Source organism: Mus musculus, chromosome 8 (genome assembly GCF_000001635.26).
Source record: "Mus musculus strain C57BL/6J chromosome 8, GRCm38.p6 C57BL/6J".
NCBI lineage: Eukaryota > Metazoa > Chordata > Mammalia > Rodentia > Muridae > Mus > Mus musculus.
Genome location: NC_000074.6, coordinates 24036973 through 24059021, shown reverse-complemented (window position 1 = coordinate 24059021; position 22049 = coordinate 24036973). Strand labels below are relative to the sequence as shown.

Below are 22049 nucleotides of genomic sequence, written 5' to 3'. Positions count from 1 at the left end.
TCAAAGTGTTTGTAGCAGTATTAATTATGCTTCTCCTTTGGTAGCTTGAAGAGGGCCTTCTAGCACCACGAACATTAGTAGGGGTAAACCTCCCAGTAAGACACCAGCTTTACTCCACCATGTTCCTTTTAATAACTAAGTGTTGCCTTCAGCAATAGTGACTCACTATCAGGTTGCAGAAAGCCACTAACAGCTTTGGCAATAGTCAGTAATGCTTAGGGGATTCTATGGGACCCCTTTGTCCAAACACTCAACAAGATGTAAGTCATACCTGACACTCAAATTGTAACTTGGTAGGATGTCTGGTCGGGGGAACTGTCTCTTCTATTGTATCTAAGGTACACGCCATAAGATGTAACCCATAACCTGACACTGATAAAGTATCCAAGAACTGAAAATGGCCTAGATCATGGGCTTACAGGAGAACCTAATATTTTTATTCTGTTAAAGGAACATAGCAGTAAGTGCACAGAGATCGGCACCTTGCTCAGGCTATGCCAGAGAAACTTCTCCTTACAATGGGGGAGAATTAACAGAGACCCACACCAGGATAATAGGCAGAGTGAGGGCCTTTTTGAGGCACTTAATCCTGAATGGGATATACTAGCAAGCCTCTCCCCTCAAGACTCAGGGATCTATGTGGAAGAGGGGCCAAGGGTGATGGATGACTCCAAGGAAACTGCCTTCCAGACACACCAGGATTGATACATATATTGTTGGTATTCTGTCTAAACTCTACCCCTACAGTTACCTGGCAACAGCCAGGTAGGCTTAGCCCACTATAAAAGGGGCTTCTTGCCCCCTCTTCTCTCTCTTAAGCTCTTGCCCCCTTGTGCCCCCTCTCTCCCCATTCCCTTCCCCCACTCTCTCCACATGGCCATGGCCACCCTCCACTTATCTGCTTTCTCCTTCTCTCTGTCTTTCTCTGCCTTTACTACCCTTTTAACTCACCTCCCCATGCCCTAAATAAACTCTATTCTATACTATACAGGTATGTTTCTGGTCCCTCAAAGGCAAGGGATACCTTGGCATGGGCACACTGGGGCACCCTCTTCCCCCACACCCTGCCAGAACATATTCTTATAGCTCTTTTTCTTTTTATGATCACAACACATATGAATTCCTGGAGACATGCACAAGCACATAGCAGCATGTACAAGGTCTACACAGGTTCAAGCCAGATGAAGTCCCAGCATTGAAAGGTGGAAATAGACATGGGATCCCAACCCTTCTAAGAAGTTACATGCAATCAATACCAGCTATTTGGCTCTGGTCTTTCCTACCCTTTAGTTCTTATAATCTTTCTGCTCCATTTTCCCATGATGGTCCTTGAGCTTTGGGGAGGAGGTATGACTATAAAGGTCCTATCACTGGCTGGGCACTCCACCATCATTCATTCCTTACGCTTTGACCAGTTGTGAGCTTCTGCACTAACCAGCATCTACTGCACAGAGAAATGTCTCTGATAAGATAGGAGAACCATATTACACCATGAATTTAGAGGGTCATTTGATACAATCATCATTTAGAAAGCAACACTTGTACGTTTTACTAGGGCCTGTGATCTCACCAATCATGGTTTCTTGACCAACTTTGCAGTACCAGGCATGAGTTTCCTCCTGCGGCCTGGGCCTTACAGCCTAGTAGAAAGCAGGTGGTTACCCCTCTAACAACTGTGCAACTATTGCACCTATGAGCATAGCTTCTCATACAGGTTATTGTTGCGGTAAACAGAGTTCACAGGAAGGTAATACTGTTTGGGTTACCCCACAGCAGCCCGAATAGCATCTTATAGTACTGTCAACCAAATGTCTTGCTGGCAATCTAATGAATGAATGAACAGTTCAACAGCTACAAAGTAAAACACTACCACTCGTATCTGAAACCTCATTTTCTAAGAAAAAATGTTGTTGTAGAATATTCTCAGTATCTTAGTAAGGATTTGAGCACTGCTAGCAGAATGCAAACCACACAAAACTAGAGACTCTACACTTCTTTTCTTCTTTTTAATGGCCTTGAAATTTTGCCTTGAAGTGAAACTCTGTTTTCAAAACCTTGCATTTGGTTTCTGCAGCCGCTAGTTCATGACCTAAGGAAATTGTAGTGTCCTTGTCAACTGCATGAATTAATGCGACATAAAGGCCAAAAGTTCATCCTGAGCAAACAAGTATAATTTCATCTCCACAAAACAGTGGAGATGACCCCTTTTCAAATGAAAATGGCTCTGGATCACACACCCACGGGTAGAATGAGGAGACCATGCACACCTGCACCTGAGCACTCTTCAGTACCTATTGTTTCACTCTTGGAGCAGAGATGAAGAGGGATTTTTGTTTTAACTTATAGTGAGAATGGTATAGTAACAATTTAATTTCATAACTAGGAAAAATATCACTCTGTTCCGTTTATAGTCAGAATAATTATTCAGGTCCTTTCTGAGGACAGAGAAATAATAACAAATTAAAGCATCTTTCAATTCCATATAGCTCTTCTAATTATTCTCTTGTTGCTGGCATCCTTGATGAAATGGCTCCTTCATATTTTTCGCAGCATCCCATCTGATACAAAGAGCATGGAAATTTTTACTGCTATTAATAAGTATGGAGCCGTCCAATCCTGGCATAAAATTCTTTTTCATCTGAGAGATAAGCTGCATAATTCATATATTTTCAGAAATTTCTTAAAATAGAAAATGGAAGAAAAGCGTAGGAAGGAGAATTCATTACATTGTTTCTATTTATGTGGAGAGCTGGGGCTCTAGTTTGCTATCTATTGCTATGATAAACACCATGATGAAAAGCAAAGGGTTTATTTAATCATATACATCATAATCCATCATCAAGAGAAGCTACAGCAGGAGCCTGGAGCAGACACTGAAGTAGTAACTATGGAGGACTGGCTGTTGACTACCTTGCTTCTAGGATCTCAGTAAGCTACCTTTCTTACACAGCCTAGGCCTATCTGCTTAGGGATGGTACTGCCCACAGGATCTGGTCCTCCTCGATCAATGACTAACCAAGAAAATTCATTACAGACATGATCACAGGCCAGGCCAACTGAGGCAGTTCTTCAACTGAAGATCTCTTTTCCCAGCTGTGTTAGCCAATCAGGTTAGCCACCAAGATTGGTCATCACAGTAGTCTCATGGTCTGTCTGCCATTAGGTCAAATTGGAAGAGAGAACTCAGTCTCGTGCTGCATATGTCAATCACACAGCTCACTTTCCTTACTCTGAATGCATATAATAAACAGGATAAGCGTACGACCCCTTTTCACCTTTGCTACCTTTAGCAGAACACTAGACATTAAGGAATGCTTTCCTTGGGATCTTGTGGAACACCATTAGGAGGAAATGGAATCATTCACAAAGGTTGCTCTTGTGCATCTTTCTAAAGAATTCTCCACGTTAGAGAACCATGGAGTTACCATCACTCCTGTGGACTGTAGCTTCTATGGAAGCCAAAGCCGTGCAGGGGATGTGATGGCTTTTGGAAGAGGCAAGATGAGAACTGGGCCTCAGAATCAGGTAAACACAAGCATGTCAGCTCTTTCTACTCCTGCCCTGTGCTGCATGTTAGCTCCAAAAGATTCAAAAAGTAGGTTGTGCCCCCCACCCGGATGCCAGACAGATATTTCCATGTGGCATTGTAAGAATCACTGAGAAATGATCCCACCTTTGAAAATGATCAGAAATGTGTGCATGTAGTCTTTCAGTGATTAGATAAGTGTGCATATTTGAACAGGGCCATTAGAGGGAAATGGAATGACCCATTTTTCCTCACACTAAATTTTAACTGTCCCATAAATAAGCTGAAACCCAAAGCAGAACACCATTACTGTGTGGTTTCATACAGCTGGGTTTCTGACAGTAAACAGTCATGAAATGCCACCACAGGTCATGGTTCCTGACACAGGCAGAAGTGCCAGGCAAAGAGAAGCCATGTTCTTAGGTGATTTTAACTTAGTTGACTGCCAAGCTGTCCGGGAGGCTGGGGCCAGAGAATCACAAGTTTAAGGTCTTGTACAGTGTGAGTTCAAAGTCAGCCAGAGCAAATCTGTGAGGTGCTATCTCAAGATAAAAAGTCAGAAAGCCAACAGAGGGCTAACGATGTAGCTCTGTAACTTGCCTAACATGCGTTATGCCTAGGATTCAACCCCAGCACCAAAAACCACTCAACTATCTATATTCCTAAAAGTACATGGTAGCCAAAGACTTAACACCTTCGCTCAACTTTCTCAGATAGCACAGTGATAAACCAAGCTAAACTGTATTTCTCGAGGGAACACCATGTCTATTCCTCCTTTCTTGAATTCCCTAATGTCAAGAGAGGATTCAGGGCTTTGTCCTCATGGTTCCTTTTCCCTTTTGGCCACCAATCAATTACAGATCTGGTTGGTTTCCCACTTCACTCCACATCTGCTATTACCTCAGCATCACAGAACCACAGCCTGCTCCAGAATGGGAAAGTCCCATGGAACAGAAAGGACACTGTAACTTGGGCAGTTGGACCACCCAATGCCAATCGCACCCTGGGGTAACCCTTCCCCATCCTGATTCTGGAGATTGCTTGAGGTCCCTGCCCCTGCCACACTCCCCTCTGCCATGCCTGCTTGCACAGGTTGCTCTTTCTGCCTGGAAACTGACCTGCCCTCTTTACTTGTTCAACTGCTTTCATCTTTAAAAGGGACCATGCTTCCCCCAGATAATTCTTGCCTGAACCAACCTGACACAACTGAATATAACTGGCTCTTTCCAATAGCCACTTGGGAGGAGAGAAGAAAGCCTTAAGAAAATAAACAAGCCCCAGGGGACTATGGGCGATTTCTATGCCTATGAAAGCATATGGTCAAAGGACACCCTGATTCCAAGAAGGGTCACTGTTTGGAGAGTGAAGAGTTCAGGAAATAGTGGAGAGTGGAGAAAGAGAACATGGGGGAAGTGGGAAGAAGGAGGAGGAGGGAGTGCAGGAGCAGGAGCAGGGGCAGGGGCAGGGGCAGGAGGAGGAGGAGGAGCAGGGGCAGGAGCAGGAGGAGGAGCAGGGGCAGGGGCAGGGGCAGGGGCAGGGGCAGGGGCAGGGGCAGGAGCAGGAGCAGGAGCAGGAGGAGGAGCAGGGGCAGGGGCAGGGGCAGGAGCAGGAGCAGGAGCAGGAGCAGGAGGATGAGAGGAGCAGGAGGAGCAGGAGCAGGAGCAGGAGCAGGAGGAGGAGCAGGAGCAGGAGGAGCAGGAGCAGGAGGATGAGAGGAGCAGGAGGAGCAGGAGCAGGAGCAGGAGCAGGAGCAGGAGCAGGAGCAGGAGCAGGAGCAGGAAGATGAGAGGAGCAGGAGCAGCAGGAGCAGGAGCAGGAGCAGGAGGAGGAGCAGGAGGAGGAGCAGGAGGAGGAGGAGGAGCAGGAGGAGCAGGAGCAGGAGGAGGAGCAGGAGGAGGAGCAGGGGCAGGAGCAGGAGGAGGAGCAGGAGGAGGAGCAGGAGGAGGAGCAGGGGCAGGAGCAGGAGGAGGAGCAGGGGCAGGAGCAGGAGCAGGAGCAGGAGCAGGAGGAGGAGGAGGAGCAGGAGGTGATGATGATTCTGTGCTTTTACATTGCTACCTCTGAATAATGCCCAAATCTTAAATACGACTGTCCAAATGAACGAAATATCTGCAGTGCTCAATTTGAGTGGCATTCTGTGCAGTCTGGTTGGTAGAGGGAGTGGAGAGAAGAAGGACTCAAATATCTGAGGGAGAAAGAAAGATGCAGAGGCGAGCAGACAGTGTGGTTACAAGTGCAGCTGGGCCTTGGGAAGCTGCAGGGGTGAGACCCTGCTGACTCAGAAGGCCCTAGGGCAGACAGGCTCAGTTGGCATCAGATAAGCACAGAGACAAATGTATTCAAATCTACCCTGGGAGAACAAATCCCATACATTTATAGCCCATGGGACTGGGAAGTAATTTCGAAAATTCAGTTATCATGAACAGAAATCATGAGCAGTCCAAAGTATAGGCTATTTACAAGGAATTCAGATATGCTGCTTCCTAATGCACAGAGACTTGCACAATTGACAAAAGAGTGGGACTTGTAATTAATTTACCAAAGCACCTAAAAAAAATAAATAAATAAGCCTTCTTTGCTTATATAAAATTTGCATTGTTTATATGCAAATGAATGCTCCTGGTACAGTTTTAGAATAGTTTATTCCCTTAAGAAGGCAAACATTCGCTTTATAATCTTGTTTACACTATTCATTTGCTTTGCAAAACATTTTTTTCCCCACAAAAATCTCAAAATAATGAAATGTTAGAGCCAGAGGGACCCCAGGGATTATCTAAGAAAACCCAGGACCGGTGCTTTACAAATGCAAAGCCTGACAGAGTCCCTAACACACAAGGACATTCATGCTTGCCATTCCTGAGACCCTCACAGCCAAGCTCCTCCTTGTGGGAGATTCTCCTGTTTGGAGGTTTTTAGCTTCAGGGACAAATGTAAACAGAGCAAGAAGTTCACAAAACCCTAAGGTTTGAGGCACCACTGGGGCCCCGTAGCTGGACAGGGGGCGTGGGCAGAGACTTGTTCCCCTTTCTTCTTACAACCTGTTAAGTTCCTGCGCACATATAAGTCTCAGCAACCATATTCTCTCCTCCAACTTCCTTGAGCCTCCTCTGCCTTCACCACTTCTCTGGACTTGGAGTCTTGTCCTAGCCACTCTCCTGGATTACCTCAATGACTTCCTGATTTATGATGAAACCATTTGTCGATGGTCTGAGCCCCATGCAAAGGCTGGGGCTGTCTCTTTCTACCTCCATGTGGTCTATGTTTTTGTAAGGGCTCACAGAGCCAGTCTGTAACTTCCCCCTCATAAGGGTATCACTCAGAACACTCGTAACACATGAGGAAAATATGAGAAGGGATCAAATGGCACACCTGGAAGAAACACCCCCATTGCTCACCCACTCCCCGTTCTGAACAAGCCTGCTTCCAGCCCTTATTTTCACGGAGACTTAGAGCATCGAATCCCTACTCCTCCCCCATTTACCATTCCTATAGAGTCAAAGGATTTGTGATCAACAGTTAGGAAACTTGATTTCAAACCTAATAGCAGAGATCAGAGAGGTGACTCTGTACCTAAGAGTGAGTACTACTGTTCCAGAGGACCTGAGTTTGGTTCCAGAACCTATGTCAGGTGGTTCACAATCACCTGTAACTCCAGCTCTGAGGATCTAATACCTTCTTCTGGCTTCCAAGAGACACTCTGTCTCTGTCTGTCTGTCTCTCTGTCTCTGTCTCTCTCTCGAACGCCAGTAGCTATCAGTGGATGTTCGTGGATTGCATTGCTAACTTTTTTATCCTTGTTAATCTCTAAAACAAAGACACCAGTAGCATCCTTCTCTACAGGAGCTCCATGAAGAGAAAATGAGAAAATGCACGGTGCCCAGGACTGACTAAAAATGCTGAGATGTTTGCACCCTGCCCTTACCCTTAGTCAGCAGAAAACCTGCTGGGGTGTGTGTCTGGGTGTGTGCTATAATCTGCATAAAACAAGTGCAGAGTTTCTTTATATGCATGCGTGACATCATCATGATGCCATAGTTTTACTTATTTAACATAGGTCAATTTAAGAAGATTCTTGCCGAAGTGTTTGGCTTTTTCTACAGGTTCTTGGGGTGGAGATCTTTACCACGTCGAGGAACCTGCCCTATTGGTGATGGGACATGATAGCTTGTGATGGAAAAGTGATGATGTAGTTACAGGACAGAAGTTAGTTTCGCTTGAAAAGAGCAACTGCTCAATTAGAGGGCAGAGCCTAGAGCAGGCCTGCCCAGCCTTGGGAGTGTAGAGTGTTGGAACCAGAGCACAGTCACAGCCACCACACAATGTGACCCCTGTCCTGTCCGCTGAACCCCTGGGCTCAGCTGGCCTTCCTGAGCAAGGGCCTCAGTATGTGTCTGCGTTTCACAAGGACGGGTCACAGAAGCTCAGGGAAGGCTAACCCCAGACCTTGTCTTCAACACCTTCTCATTTGCCTGGTTCCCACTGGTATCCACATAGAACTAATCAAAAGCCTAACTTTTCCTGACTGCTGAGAGTCCTTCCAGGATCATTGCACTAGAGGCAACAGTGGGAACTCATAGATGCGTTGCTAATGAGAAGTACCGGTGCGGGTAGGGGCCCCGGGGCTTACAGCTGGTGTTTGATGTGCAGGTCTGCTGAACACTGTAAAGTGTGCACCAACCTTGGGCAGTGTTAGAATTGGCTGGCACAAGCTTAGGTCATTCTTGGAATTATTATTATTATTATTATTATTATTATTATTATTATTATTATCATACAATTATGATTATTTATTTTTATTTTTACTCCAGAGCCCATCATGTAGCATGCACATTGAAAAGGTTCAAGGTGCTAGCTAGATTGGGAACTTCTCTGCAGGGTATCATTGACAGAGACACTTTGGTAGCTGTCACACTGAAGGCTTCATTTTCAAATGTCTAAACCCAAAACCTCAGCACAAGCCACCTCTGTGGCCTTGCCTCAGTTTCCTGCCCATAAAATGGGTATACTATAGCGATGCATAGACTTCACCAGGATGCTGTGAAGACTGAGCTACTAAACGAAAGGGCTATGTGGCTGGTACCCGAGAAACTGCTATTCTTTTTATTCATCGTGTATGTGAACCTCAGTTTTAGGCTGAGTTGACTGTGAGTCTGAGGTGACTGGCAGGTGTAGGCACAGGAGCTTGAAGCAGAGGTAACTTCTTGAGACCAAGGACAGGTGTGGTTCTGTCTGCCCTATGGGGTGTGATGAAAGGGGCAGGAAGATGGCAGATGGGAAGGATGCCAACTGTTTGATGGATACGCCATAGTACTCCTGCTAAAGAAGGCTTCGCCCCCAGTACGGTATCCGCAGCCTCATGTGGCTATTGAAGTATAAACAATGTAAGTTAAATGCTATCAAGTGGTAGTCAACCCCCACACCAGCTGCATGGCTAGTGCCCACAACTGTACACAGCTCTACTACCGTGCTATAGAGTAGAGACAAAACTTTCACATCACCACAGAAGTTTCTAAGGACAGAGCAGGCTGGGGCCACCAAATGTCTCTTCAATTACATCTGCTTTGCAACTTAAACCACAAGTGCTGTCTTTCTTAGTTTTTAAAGCTATGGGCGTTAGTGAGTTTCTTCTAGGCTCCACTCCACAGTTACCTGTTAGCAGCCAGGTGTGCCTGACTCACTATAAAAAGGGCTGCCTGCCCTCTCCTCTCTCTCTTGCTCTTTTTCTCTCTTCTCTCTCTGTCTTCTCTAACCCCATTCCCCTCCCCCTTCATGTGTTCATGACTGCTCGCTCTCTCTCTCTCTCTCTCTCTCTCTCTCTCTCTCTCTCTCTCCCTCTCTCTCTCTCTCTCTCTCTCTCCCTCTCCCCACCTCTCTCTCTCTCTCTGTCTCTATTACGCCCTCAACTCCCCTCCCCATGCCCTGAATAAACTCTATTCTATTCTATACCTTCCAGTGGCTGGTACCTCAGGGGGAAGGGATGCCTCAGCATGGTCCCGCAGAGGCACCCTCTTCCCCCACACCATACCATGCCTCCACCAAACACCAAACACATCCCTGGCCCTTTCTTTCTTTCTTTCTTTCTTTCTTTCTTTCTTTCTTTCTTTCTTTCTTTCTTTCTTTCTTTCTTCCTTCCTTCCTTCCTTCCTTCCTTCCTTCCTTCCTTCCCTTCCTTCCTTCCTTCCTTCCTTCCTTCCTTCCTTCCTTCCTTCCTTCCTTCTTTCTTTCTTTCTTTCTTTCTTTTTTTCTTTCTTTCTTTCTTTCTTTCTTTCGATAAAACACAACAGTATGAAACATTCATTTTTTTCTCACACATAAAAAAATGAAATGAAGAAACAGTGGGTGATTTTTAAATAGATGAACCTGCCCACCTGGCCTCCACCTTGCTCAAGTGCTTTCGTCTTCAGTAGAAGAGAAGTTGACACTCCTTCTGAAATAGTGTGTGCCCCTGTTCAGCTCACGGTCAAACCTCCTGTAAAGCATGGCTTCTGAAAATCTGGGGGCCTGGCAATACCAACTGACTCCTGCAGTGCTCAGGGCAGAGACGGTCTGCTGCAGACTGAGGAAGGCTATGCCCAACACTGGTCTGGGACAGAATGGATTAAGGCTGCAGAGATGGAGCAGCAGAAGCCCAGGACGGAGCCGGTAGGAGTGAATTTGGATAAAGTTAGATGGAAGGACAGTGTTAACTGCCCTTTAGAAGGAAGTGTGGGTGAGTTATACCTGAGAGAACAGGACCTGTGCCATCCTGATGGCAGAGACATTGCTAAGCTGGGATGCAGAGAGAGGGAGGCATCAGGAAGGTGAAAGCACTGAGAATTTTCACCCTTGTAGGAGACCCTGGGGTCAACTCTAGTATCCCAGTTGCCTGGCTGGTGCTAGCAATAGCAGAGGCATAATAACGTAGATTATTACAACACATTTGGGCAATAATTAGATCTCACCCATCAAACCTGATATGGGTTTGCTTTCTGCAACACAGAGAGAGGAAGGCTGACCATGCAAGAATGTACCACAAAATGGCGGCTTCACAGTGCCATTGCATCTCCCTGTGCCTCAGTCTCATCATCTGCTCAGTGAGTAGGAAGATGAACCATTCTAGAGCCCCTCTTTCTCTCCATGTACTGATGTCCTGTGGCTTTCACAAGGGCAGTACAGTAGAGACAAACCCAACCCTGTCTGCTATTTGCTTCCAAGTTCAATGATTTTTGGCGAGTCTTGTCAACAATGACCATGTACACCAAAATGGCAAATCCACGGGGTGAATTCTGCACCAACTTTCTCTCCCTCCAGCATCACTGAGTACACGCCAACCAGCACCCAGCTATAACACAGCAACCTTCACTGACATGTATGTCCTTATATCCAACACCCAAAGCTGCCAGCACGTTTGATAAAAAGAGCCAAACTCTCTCTTATCCATGTACAGAGGAAGTCAGTGAGATCACACAGCACATCTGAGAGCCTGTGGTCTGCTGTGACATTCTCTAGGTCACCCAGATCTGGACCAAAACAAAAGAAAGTGCAGCTTACAGAGGACAAGATCTACAGTGTCTCTGGTAGGGGAACTTAGCCTTTCAAACGACTATCCTATCCTTCCTACTGTCTCAGGAAGATGTGTAGGGCATAGAATATCACCTCACTTTCTATATCAGATGACAATAGCAAATTATTTCAGCTCTGAGTTGTAGTTCCACAATCTCTAAAATGGGTATACAACATGTGTGTAAGACATTAATGATGAATAAGCAAAATAATTAGCGACCTTTACAAGTAGTTGATTCACAGTGAAAACAGCTACTGACATGGAAACTGTTATGCTTTGAACTTCATATTATCAGACAATCACACCATTCACCCACTAAGATGTTCTTCCACATTTAATTAAGAGTGGATAATGGGACCCACACATTTGCTAGCTAAGTAACGCATCATCAGTCATGTTTCCTTACATGATCATTCTGTCACAACAGACTTTCAAACATTGAAGGAGTCCCAGCTCAGGTACAGAAAGCAAGATTCTCATCCACACGGCAGTGCCAGAGCCTCATGAGGAGGCAGTCTGGAATGCAAAGGGCAATGGAGCCAGAGATGTGGCATGAAACACGGAAAAGCAGGAGGCACCAAATGAAGGAGCCCTGATGTCTCCTGTCTCAAGACTGTCCTGACAAATGGCATGACTTATTCATTTGATTTTAAATTTGTTTGTTTGATTGATATTCTCTGTGTAGCCCTGGCTGTCCTGGAACTCACTTTGTACACCAGCCTGGCCTCGACCTCAGAGATCTGACTGCTTCTGCCGCCTCCCGAGGGCTAGCATTAAAGGCTTGCACCAAGCCAAGTCTGGAATGTGCCATCTGACTTCCATGTTCCTAGTAGGTTATGAAAGGGACACACTGTTAAATGAAAGCTATATATGGAGTCTGAAACCTCCCGACACATGCTCTTGGGAGCCTTGTTCTCAGGCCTGTGCTAAGTTGAGGATGTGGAACCTACAGGAATTGGCTGCCTGATAGAAGTGGGTCTTGAAGCATGGGCCTTTGAAGGTCAGTGCATAGCACCAGTTTTGGATGTTCACTGCTGCTTGGTCTGTTTTGCTGTGAACAGAGGCTCCATCCTCTGTATCTGTTGCCCTGGAGAGATTGCCCCACCTTGCTTTCCCATGGTGGACTGAATACCCTGAAACCCTGAGGCAGAAGAAATCATTCCTCTTCTTAGACATTTCTTTAAAGTATTTAGTCACACAGATGCCAAAATAGCTAATCTAGGAATTAAACCTTGATTACTTTGAAAACGTTGTACAGATAGGAAAAGAGACAGAGAAAAAAAAAAAGAGAGAGAGTGTCACTTCAAGATTCGGATTCTACCGCTATGAACCAAAAGCTGGAAAAAGGCTCCCAGAACAGGCCTTTTCATGCGCATGTCAGTGGGACACTGCCCGCTGACACATGGTGACTCTCTGGTCTCCTGAGTACTTCAGTAGCACATTTCTGTGGCTAAATGCCCCTGGGATGGCCACAGTCATTAAGGTCAAGAGTAAGGTGTGCTGACAGAGAGCCTAGTGCGAAGATGAGGTTGAGAAATACTGTACGTGGATTCACGAGTTTCCCGAGACATTGCTGTTTCCTCACTAAACCCAGTGGAAATAGTCAATGAGTCTGTCCATCTTCACTCTCCATCTCTATGGCCTGCTCTAGCTATAGAGCACTGCGCCGATTAACCCCAGTGCAACTCCACCTTGCATGGAAGCCTCACACCTCCCAGTGGCCCGAACGAGGGGCAAGGCCCTTGCAGGAAAACTTGCAGAGAAGTAAAACTGCTGGGCCCGGGGAAAATGAAAAGGCAGTGCAAGGAGGGACCATAGGGACCTCACCCTCACCGCAGATCTGTCTCTGTAAAATAAAGGACAAGGAAATGGAAAAGGAGAATGGAGTATGTTTGGTGGAAACACACCCACTGTGCCAGCTCACCCTTTTCAAGAGACCTGAGAGTGAGTCACTTTCACAAACAAAAAGAATCCTCTTGGGCTATGCCTTTTGCATAAAATTGGCTTCTGTAGAAACATTCACTGGAGTTTAGCTCAAAGTGTGAGCAATCGAATTCTAGGTGTTGGGATTGATTGGTTCTCATACTCTATAACTATGTGCTTTTGGTAATAGACAAAAAGAAATTGATTAGGGAAAAACTCGGGGCTTGAAAAACAAGATACCCTGATTAAAATTCATACTGACACTGCATCCTGCACTGGTGGGTCCTGATGGGGAAGAAAAATCTTTGCTGTTGTTGTTGTTGACTTTGATAATACTGAGGAAGAAAGACTGAAGAAATGAATTGCACTCGTGAGGTCCTCAGAGGAAACCCTCAATTCCTGAGACAGCGTAATTATCTGCTTCTAGCCCATGACCTTTCTTTGCTGGTGACTGGCTGAGTGGGGCTCTGTGAGGATTGCAGATGCCAGGCAATGGTCTGCACCTAACCAGTTGCTACGGGAATGTAGGTTATCTATAGCACACAGGAGTGGCCAGGAATATAGCTCCCCGCCACTTCCACAGAGCCTCTGAATAGACACGTTCTGCCTGCAGTGGCTGTTCTGACAGAGGACTCTGCTTCCAAGCATCCAAAGCATACAACGGGATGCAGGGCAGAAGATAGGCTGCTGCTGTGCTGTGGTGACGAGGAGTCGGGGACATTTCTTCAGGTGCATCCTTTGCCCTGTGTGGATGAACTCTCATTTCTAGATGGCAAAACAGCTTCTGTTTTTAAACAGCCAATTAGACATCTGTGTGTGACATCTAAATGGACCGCTTGACTGGTTCATGCATGTCCCTGTCTCCCCATCTGTGTGTGCCATCCAGCCTTGGTGATCTCATAAACCACAGGGGTACACCCCCTCCCCTTGCTCCTTTGTTGATGTTTCTTCCCTTTTTCCCCAGCTCCTCTTAGTCTCTCACAGCCTGGCTCCCTGACCTAAAATTTAGAGACCATTAATCGGCAGCTCCGCGCTGGCACCATGAAAGCTTTTTACTGGCTATTGGAAATAAAGGAAACCCTAGACTGTTGGAAAAGATGTGGGCCTAGATTAGAACTGGGACTTGAGTTTTACCATCTCCCAATCAATCACGTGACTGGGGAAAATGGTCTTTGCTTTTTGTCAGCCCGGTCCTCTCAAATATCAAATGCAGCCATCCTGATATTTGCCATTTCTGTAAACTTAGAGCCATGAACTGTTTTCGTGTGAATGGAGACGTAGCAGGAACTCAAAGTGACAGAAACTAGTATCTTATAGTTTGTATGCACAACGGTGATCATTGGAATAAGTGAAAGATACATCACTCCAGACACAGGTAAAGACAATGAAAGTCAGAAGTCTACCAAGAACAGAGGCCATGGGAAGGACAGGCCCAGCCACTTACCCCTCAATAACTTGGATGTTGTGATTGCCAAGGAAAGCAGCAAGCAGGTCCAGCAAGAGATAAGGCAAGGGGACTGGACCTTACTAATGAGCTCTTCAGAGGGAACAAAAGAATCTGTGCAGCTGGAGCTGAGGAAAAGAGGGGAGAAGCTGACAAGGGGACAAAGACGCGCCTGAGAGGAGTCAGGTGCCTGTAGCCCTGTAGGCTTTCCTGTATGCCCCGATTTTTATGCAAACAGAATGGAAAGCTGGCCCAGTGGGTGGGCATCCAAGTGGTAGCTCAATCACTAGTGAATTAAAAGAAGGAGATTAAAAGGATGCTGGGCTGGGCTGGGCTGGGCTGGGCTGGGCTGGGCTGGGCTGGGCTGGGCTGGGCTGGGCTGGGAGTTGGGGGTGAGGAGGAAGAATGCTACACAGCACTTAGGTGTGCCTTCCTGAAAAGAAAGTTTATAATATGCCGTTTCCAAACCTTTGCACAGTCATCCCTTTCTTTCTCTTGAGACTGTGTGATTGACATGTAAAATTCTGATGGGAAGATTTTGTATCGACTGAATATCTAAGGCAGCAGAAATCAAGTTCATAACAAATTCATGCTGCTGTGCTATGGGTTTTTTGGCGTGTGGCTGGTTCAAGGGCTACAGGTGAGGCATAGGTCCCAGCATGAGGATGCTCTTGACTAGTCTATATCAGTATGCTAGTATACGAATAGTGCCAAGTGTAGTATATCCTACATAGCTTTAAGAGAATATAAAAGAGATTTCTCCCAGAAGCCACAGAGGAAGTCCAAGGCAGGATGAGGTTGGCTGGGTCCTTGACCACTTGATAACAAGCTTGTTTATAGCCATTCTAGACTGTCGAACTGTGCTTGTTTGTTTGTCAGTTTGGATTTCTGGCTTCTCCCCAGAAACGTCGTGACAAACACAGATGCTGGATGAGAAAGCCCATTCCTATATAAGGTTGTTGATTGACTTCGGGGGTGGGGTGGGGTGGGGGAGGTAATTAGAACAACTCTGGAGGAAGAAAGACAAGCTCATAACTTCAACATTTGTGCTGTCTGTTGATGGTTGTACAAAACTAGGCCGGAGAGGTAACAAAAAGTACCATTTTGTTCATGTGAACTTTCACCAAGTCTGTTTCTCTATATAATGCTTCCCTTTGAGAATGGCTCCTTTAGAGGACCTGAGCTAGGAATCTGGGAACTAGAGAATCTGGGAACAATGACACTGGTGGTCTAGTAACTCTATTCTGGCATTTCAAGCCCTCTCCCAGCTTCTGCACATTCACCCTTAATGCCCTCCGGAAGGGCACTCACCTGCGCATCACCTAAACCTATCCTTGTTTCTTACCATATCCTCAAACCAACCTTTGTTTAGGAGGAGAACAGTTCTCACTGGGTCTTTTCCCTACTTGGAGCATTTCAATCTCCTCGCCCTGCTTTAAAGGCTCTGACTTACACGCTACTTCAATTGGCTACTGAACATCTCATTCCTCCTGCCAAATGTTCCAGCCACAGTGAGCTCACAGCTCCCCTCCAATGGAAAAGCTTTCAGGGCCACCCTTTGTCAGTTCTCCTGCTCAGCCAGAAATCCTGTGGCTTCCTGGGTCAGAGGTGGCCCCTGAGAGTGTAGACCTGCAGCTCAAGTGAGAATAGTATGTGAAGGGCCCCAGTGTTGAACCTGCCTGCTCTGCCCAGCTTGTTTCCAGATCATAACCCGGTTGAACAGAGATGATAAGTCCTTTCCTGGAAGACAAGAGTTGTGCTAGAGAAACTGTGACTATTTATCAAGGAGTCCTGCTTTCTACATACAGCGGTCTAAGGTAGCAACAGTATACCTGCTCTCTCCCTCTCCCTTGCTTTGTGTTAGCCTTGAGGTCTGGCAGCTCTCCCTGTTCCCATTTGCTTTCACATGCACTTTCTCTAATAAAACTTTTGCATATCTAATCTTCTCCTTTGCTTCTCAAAGGAGCCAGTCATAGTCTAATACAATGACCTCATGTCTTTATTATAATGATGATGTCTTATATATCTCTAGGTCCATATCAGTAGTTTGCTACCAACTAAAAAACTGCTTACTACATAGTAAGTTCTTGATAAATCATGTTGAGATCAATAAACAAATGTTTCTGGATTGACTAAATTAATACCTATGTGGATGACTTACAGAAAGTTGAGGGCAGGGGTAGAAATCAAAGGCTATAACAAACATTGAAGGGGAAGAGAAAAAAGAAAAAAAGAAAATACTAACCGGGAAGGAATGGCTAAGAAAGATTCCAAATGTGTCTGTTGCGATTTGCATTGAAAGTATAGTTCTAACCAAGCATTCAAAGTTTGGTAACTTTGTTGTCTATTGCACCAGTTGTATGATTATGTGATTTTAGGCATGAGAAGAAAGCTGTGTGGCTTGTAGCAAGGAACTTACAACTGTACTTGTAAGATTGGGCAGATTGGAATTTGCCAAAGAGTCTCAAACAAGCAAAACAAAAACAAAAACAAAACAAAACCACCACCCCCACTTTAAATATCAGGAGAGTAAATACCAGGTTGTCAAGAGGAAGGGGATTTCCATGAAATGATGTAATCTTATAGCTTACCATGAATGGATCTTGTTAGGTACATGCTACATTTTAAGAACTACAATGTAATCCATGATGGTATCTGTAATTACAACTATTCTATGTTCAAAGCAGAGGCTGTGATGTCAATATTTACAAACTGGAATTCAAATCTTGTGTTTTCTTCTAGATGTGTGACTTTGAAATGATTGGGATCTTCTAGAGCATTCATTTTTCTACCCCAAAAGGAGAATTTGAACCTTCTTTCAGTATTTTTGAGGACCCAGTAAGTCATACATTGTGTGATGGTTTGAATAGGTTCATCCCTGATTCACATGTTTGGGTGCTTGGCCTATATAGGAAGTGCCTCTATTAGGAGGTGTAACCTTGTTGGAGTAGATGTGGTCTTATCAGAGGAAGTGTGCCACTACCACTGTCAAAGGCAGGTTTTGAGATCTCCTATGTTCAAGCTATAACCAGTGACACAGTCTCCTGCTGCCTGTGGATCAAGATGTAGAACTTTCAGCAAATCTGCCTATTTGCCACTATGCTTTCCTGCCATGACAACAATGGACTGAATCTCTGAACCTGTAAACCAGCCCCAATTAAATGTTGTCCTTTATAAGCAGTGCCTTGGTCATGGTGTCTCTTCCCAGCAATAGAGACCCTAACTAAGAAACATAGGTATTATACAAATGGCATCTGTCACATGAGCAAGGTTCATTCACCACTGGCTAAGGAAGCTGGTGAGACATCTCAGATGTCTGAGAGGAAGTGACTCCCTGCAGAGACTCTCAATAACCCTCTTATTGCAGTTGGCCTATCTCACTATTTCTTCAACTCTGGTACAACAGGGTCTGAGAAACTTCCCCAATGCACTTCCCACGCTCTGGTAATCCTGCCAGTGGTCAATCTCCTGTGGCCACTTTACAGGAAGCGGCCCAGTGCTCCCTGGATCCCTGCAAAATAGATAAATCTTCCTATGCTAGTTGTGCTTACAACACTGGCAGACTCAATCTACTGATGTTCAAGGGGAAATGCAGATGACACCTCCCTGACCCATGAGAGAAGTGCGGTGACGTGGATAACATGCCCATACCTTTTTTCCCCTCATACTCCTCTCTCCAAGAGGATGCTGTTAAAAGACATCATGACTACATGTCTTATAACGTAAAGCATTTTGACTTACAGTTCAGAGCTTTAGTCCACTGTCATCATGGCAGGAAGCATGGCAGCACATGAGAGAACACAGTGATAGATAAAGAGCTGCATCTCCGTGTGGATCAATAGACAGCAGGAAGAGAGTAAGGTACTGGGCCTGGCTTGAGCATCTGAGACCTCAAAATCCACCCTCAGTGACACACTTCCTCCAACAAAGCCACACCTACTCCAATAAGTCCACACCTCCTAATAGTGCCACTCCCTATAAGACTATGGGCACCATTTTCATTTAAAACACTACAAGGAGGATCTCTATTGCTTCATATCTGCAAGATTTAATGTATTTCTGACCAGTAGAAGAAAGTTGAAGTGGTGGTGTGTGATATTGCTGATTTGGTCACAAAAGGAATTGTATCTGACCCTTTGTTCTTTGTCTTAGAGTGCTTTATACTCTGGAAGAAACAGGCTGTTATCATGCAGAGATTCTGCTGGTAGCTGCTTGAGTCCCCAAGGCACCAGACCAAATAGGCTTTGACTATTACCCTAGATCACATCATGATATTCTTCCTGATCCAGTAACACATTATCTCTTGCTTTGAGTTGATCCTATTTGGGGTAATTTGTTACATGGCACTAGATAGTTAATAAAGAACATGTTTGAGTATGCCAGTGTTTTGAAGTTTGTTAAACATAAAAAGCAATATCTTGTGCTTTAAGCCTCTGGGACTCTTGAGCTGACAGCTTTGGGACTTGAAAGTGATTTGAAAAAGAAAACTAGAAGCCATGTCTGACTCACCTCAGTCAATAAGGTATTTGTGCTGGCTGCAGATGTCTCTGAGCACCCAAGTAAAGGTGAGTACATTCACGTGGGAGCCCATGCCTGTGGTTACATCGTCCTCATAGTAGCTCCACTGGAGATGTAGGGAAATCACCACTGTCTGTGTCACAGCCATATTAAGTGAACCATTGCCAAGGAATGCTTTATAGACAATGAGAGATGTGGATGTCAGGTCAATCTGTGGCTTCTGAACTCCATGACCTGCATGATCCCTCTATGTTGTTGTCTATACATGAATCCCTTCTGTGACAGTAAAAATGACCAACTTGACAGGATTGAGAATCACCTAGAACACCAGCTTCTGTTACCTAGATGATCTAGATTAGATTAACTGAGGTAAATAGATCCATCTTAATTATGGTTGGCTCCATTCCACAGGCTGGAATCCTGAAGTAAATAGAAAGGAAAGAGCAAGCTGTGTACTGGCTTTCGTTGATGTTTTTCTTGCAATGTGGCCAGCTGTCTCAGCTTCACACTGCCATCGCTTGCTGACTATGATGGATTGTATCCTCAGACTGTGAGCCAAAATCAACCCGTTCTTTCTTAATTGCGTTTGCTGGGTGTTTTACCACAGAAACCAGAAATGTATTATTTGTAAGTCTTAATGTTCCAGGTATAAGCAGAGTTTAATGTTCCATTCTGGTGGGATCTTCAATGACCAGACTGTCAAGAGAAACATGTAATACTGGCCATTCCTATGACATTTTACTCTTGATCCAACAGGCATAAAAGGAGAAAGATTGTGGCATAAAATCGATGTGCATTGCATGTGAAGTTGAGAAGGGGTAAAGGGATGGTCGGTCTGTGACCTTGACAGGATCTACAATCATCAAGAAAATCCCCCTGTGAATGCCTTTAAGGGATTATCTAGAGTAGATTACCCGAGGTGGAAAGACCCACTTTATGGGTTGAACCATTCCACATGAGCTAGAATCCCAGACTGAATTAAAAAGGAGAGGGCAAGTTGACCACTGGTATTCATCATTCTGTTTCCTGACTGCAGAAACAATGTGGCAAACTGCTGCAAGCTCTTGCTTCTCCATCATGAAGAACTCCATCATGATGAACATCATGGCTCCCTGGAACTGGGAGCCAAGAATGGACTGTGGACCTTTGAACTGCAAGCCAAAATAAACCCTACTCCCTTAAGTTGTATTTGTCAGATACTTTTTTATAGCCAAATCTAACATCTTAGCTAATACAATGAAGAAACAATGTTATCTCTTTTACTACAAGACATGCAAAAAAGGCAGGGGTAGAGAAGGCCTCACCTCTACTTTCAACTGATCATCAACTTCAGTGTCACCACTGACTTCTGCCTCTGTTTTAGTAGTGACCTATTAGTGCCTTGTAAACTATACCATGGTTCCTCTTCTGTGCATTCTGCTTGTTTTCCACCTCACCTGCCTCCTTTCAGATGCTTCTTAATCAAATCAGATCTCCTTCACCATCTTTGCCATCCATAGCAGAAACAGCATCAAGTATCTGTTATGCACTTTCTGTAGTGAGTCCTGTCTTCATATTGATAGGAAACTTCTTATTATACCATTCAACAGGTACTGAAACCCTCACTTCACGGATAAAGATACTGACTAAGAGTGGCTAAGCTGCTTTTCCAAAGCACATAGCCATGGAGGTGACGTTGGGACATGGTACAACATCAACATCCATGTCTTCCATCAAGAAAGCTATGCTGCCTTTTCTGTAGGCTTTCCTCATTTCTTCACGTACAACATAATCTATGTGCACACCCTCTGCCTCCCTCCCTCACCTCAGTGGGATTCCTATAAGCCTGGCTCTCCTGCCCTGCCTCCCCTTACAATCTCCTATTCATTTCTCCCTACCTACCCCATCTTCCTGTTTTTCTGGCTTCTCCACAAACTGCATTTGCTCATCAATGGAGCCCATATCCATATTTCAAAAATGCTACTTAGACTTCATCTCATTGGATTTCGCTTTGATACTTCCTTCTTTTCAGTCTGTCCAGGATTTTGACAATACAGACAATATTACCCTCTTAATATTGCCATTTCATCTTTTCATCCCACACCTGAATTTTGTGATTTTTCTGGGATGCCATTCTTGCTTGCTTCTCTTCTCACAATGTGTCTTTATGATTCACTATCACCTGTGCTATTATTAACTGCTGCTGCATATGGGTTCTCAAAATCCATATGCTGCATATGGGCTCTCAAAATCCATATTCCCACTTTCATCAATACTTCCTTTTAGTTCTTGTGCTTTCATTGAAAAAAACAAACAAACAAACAAACAAGCAAGCAAAAAAACCAACCAACCAACCAAAAAAAAAAAAAAACCCCATAAAAACCTTCTCTTATGATCTACAGACTCCTCAACTTTCTTATGAACAAAAGTGACCTTATGACTTCTCTTTCTCTCTTTCGACCTAGCTTCCTTCTTTCCTCAAGCAATACCACCACCCTAGAAGTCTGCAGTTGTCTCATGACTCACTCCTTTCTTGCTTCTCCTCGCGGTGTTGTCAGTGTCTTACATAACAGTCCTTCCAGTCCTACGACTCACCAATTCAGAAGCAGGATACCTGCCTGGACTTTGCAGTACTTTCTTAATTGTTTCTTGTTCTGTAAAAATGTGTATATATGGGCAAGAGGGAAAGGGGTGTTGTAGGATATTGAACACACTAGGTAAGTAGAATAACATTTAGGTCCAACTCTGGACTTGACTTTTCCTTCTCAAGACTAACTTTCTTCTGTGTTATCCCATCACCTCTGTAGACAGGCGTGACACTACAGGCGCGATCACTAGCTCCCACCCCTTGCTCATAGCTCAAGCCTATTTATCTCTTTTGTCTGCATCCCAAGACATTTTCTAGATTGTTTGAAATATTTGTCGCTACTTAATGGTATCGTTCAGAGTTCCCTTTTAAAAAATATAAGTCAGTCTCAATCAATAGAACAGAACTTCAAAACCTCAAATAGCATCTTCTCTTTAAAGCTTCCTACAGAGCAGGCAGGGCCCCCATGGTATGCTTTAGTGCTTCCCCAGTTTGACATTATCTGCCTGGTTTTAGCATTCCCCATTTC

At 44.8% G+C, this 22049-nt stretch overlaps 1 protein-coding gene and 1 long non-coding RNA gene across 13 annotated transcripts in view; one reads left to right on the top strand and one right to left on the bottom strand.

Moving 5' to 3' along the window:
- Nucleotides 1-22049, bottom strand: part of Zmat4 (zinc finger, matrin type 4) — a 415792-nt gene that overhangs the window by 4096 nt on the left and 389647 nt on the right. The window lies entirely within an intron of this gene.
- On the top strand, nucleotides 13578-19563 carry Gm51564. Its single transcript, XR_003947521.1, has 3 exons — nucleotides 13578-13721; nucleotides 17179-17274; nucleotides 18867-19563. It is a non-coding gene; the product is annotated as a predicted gene, 51564 (long non-coding RNA).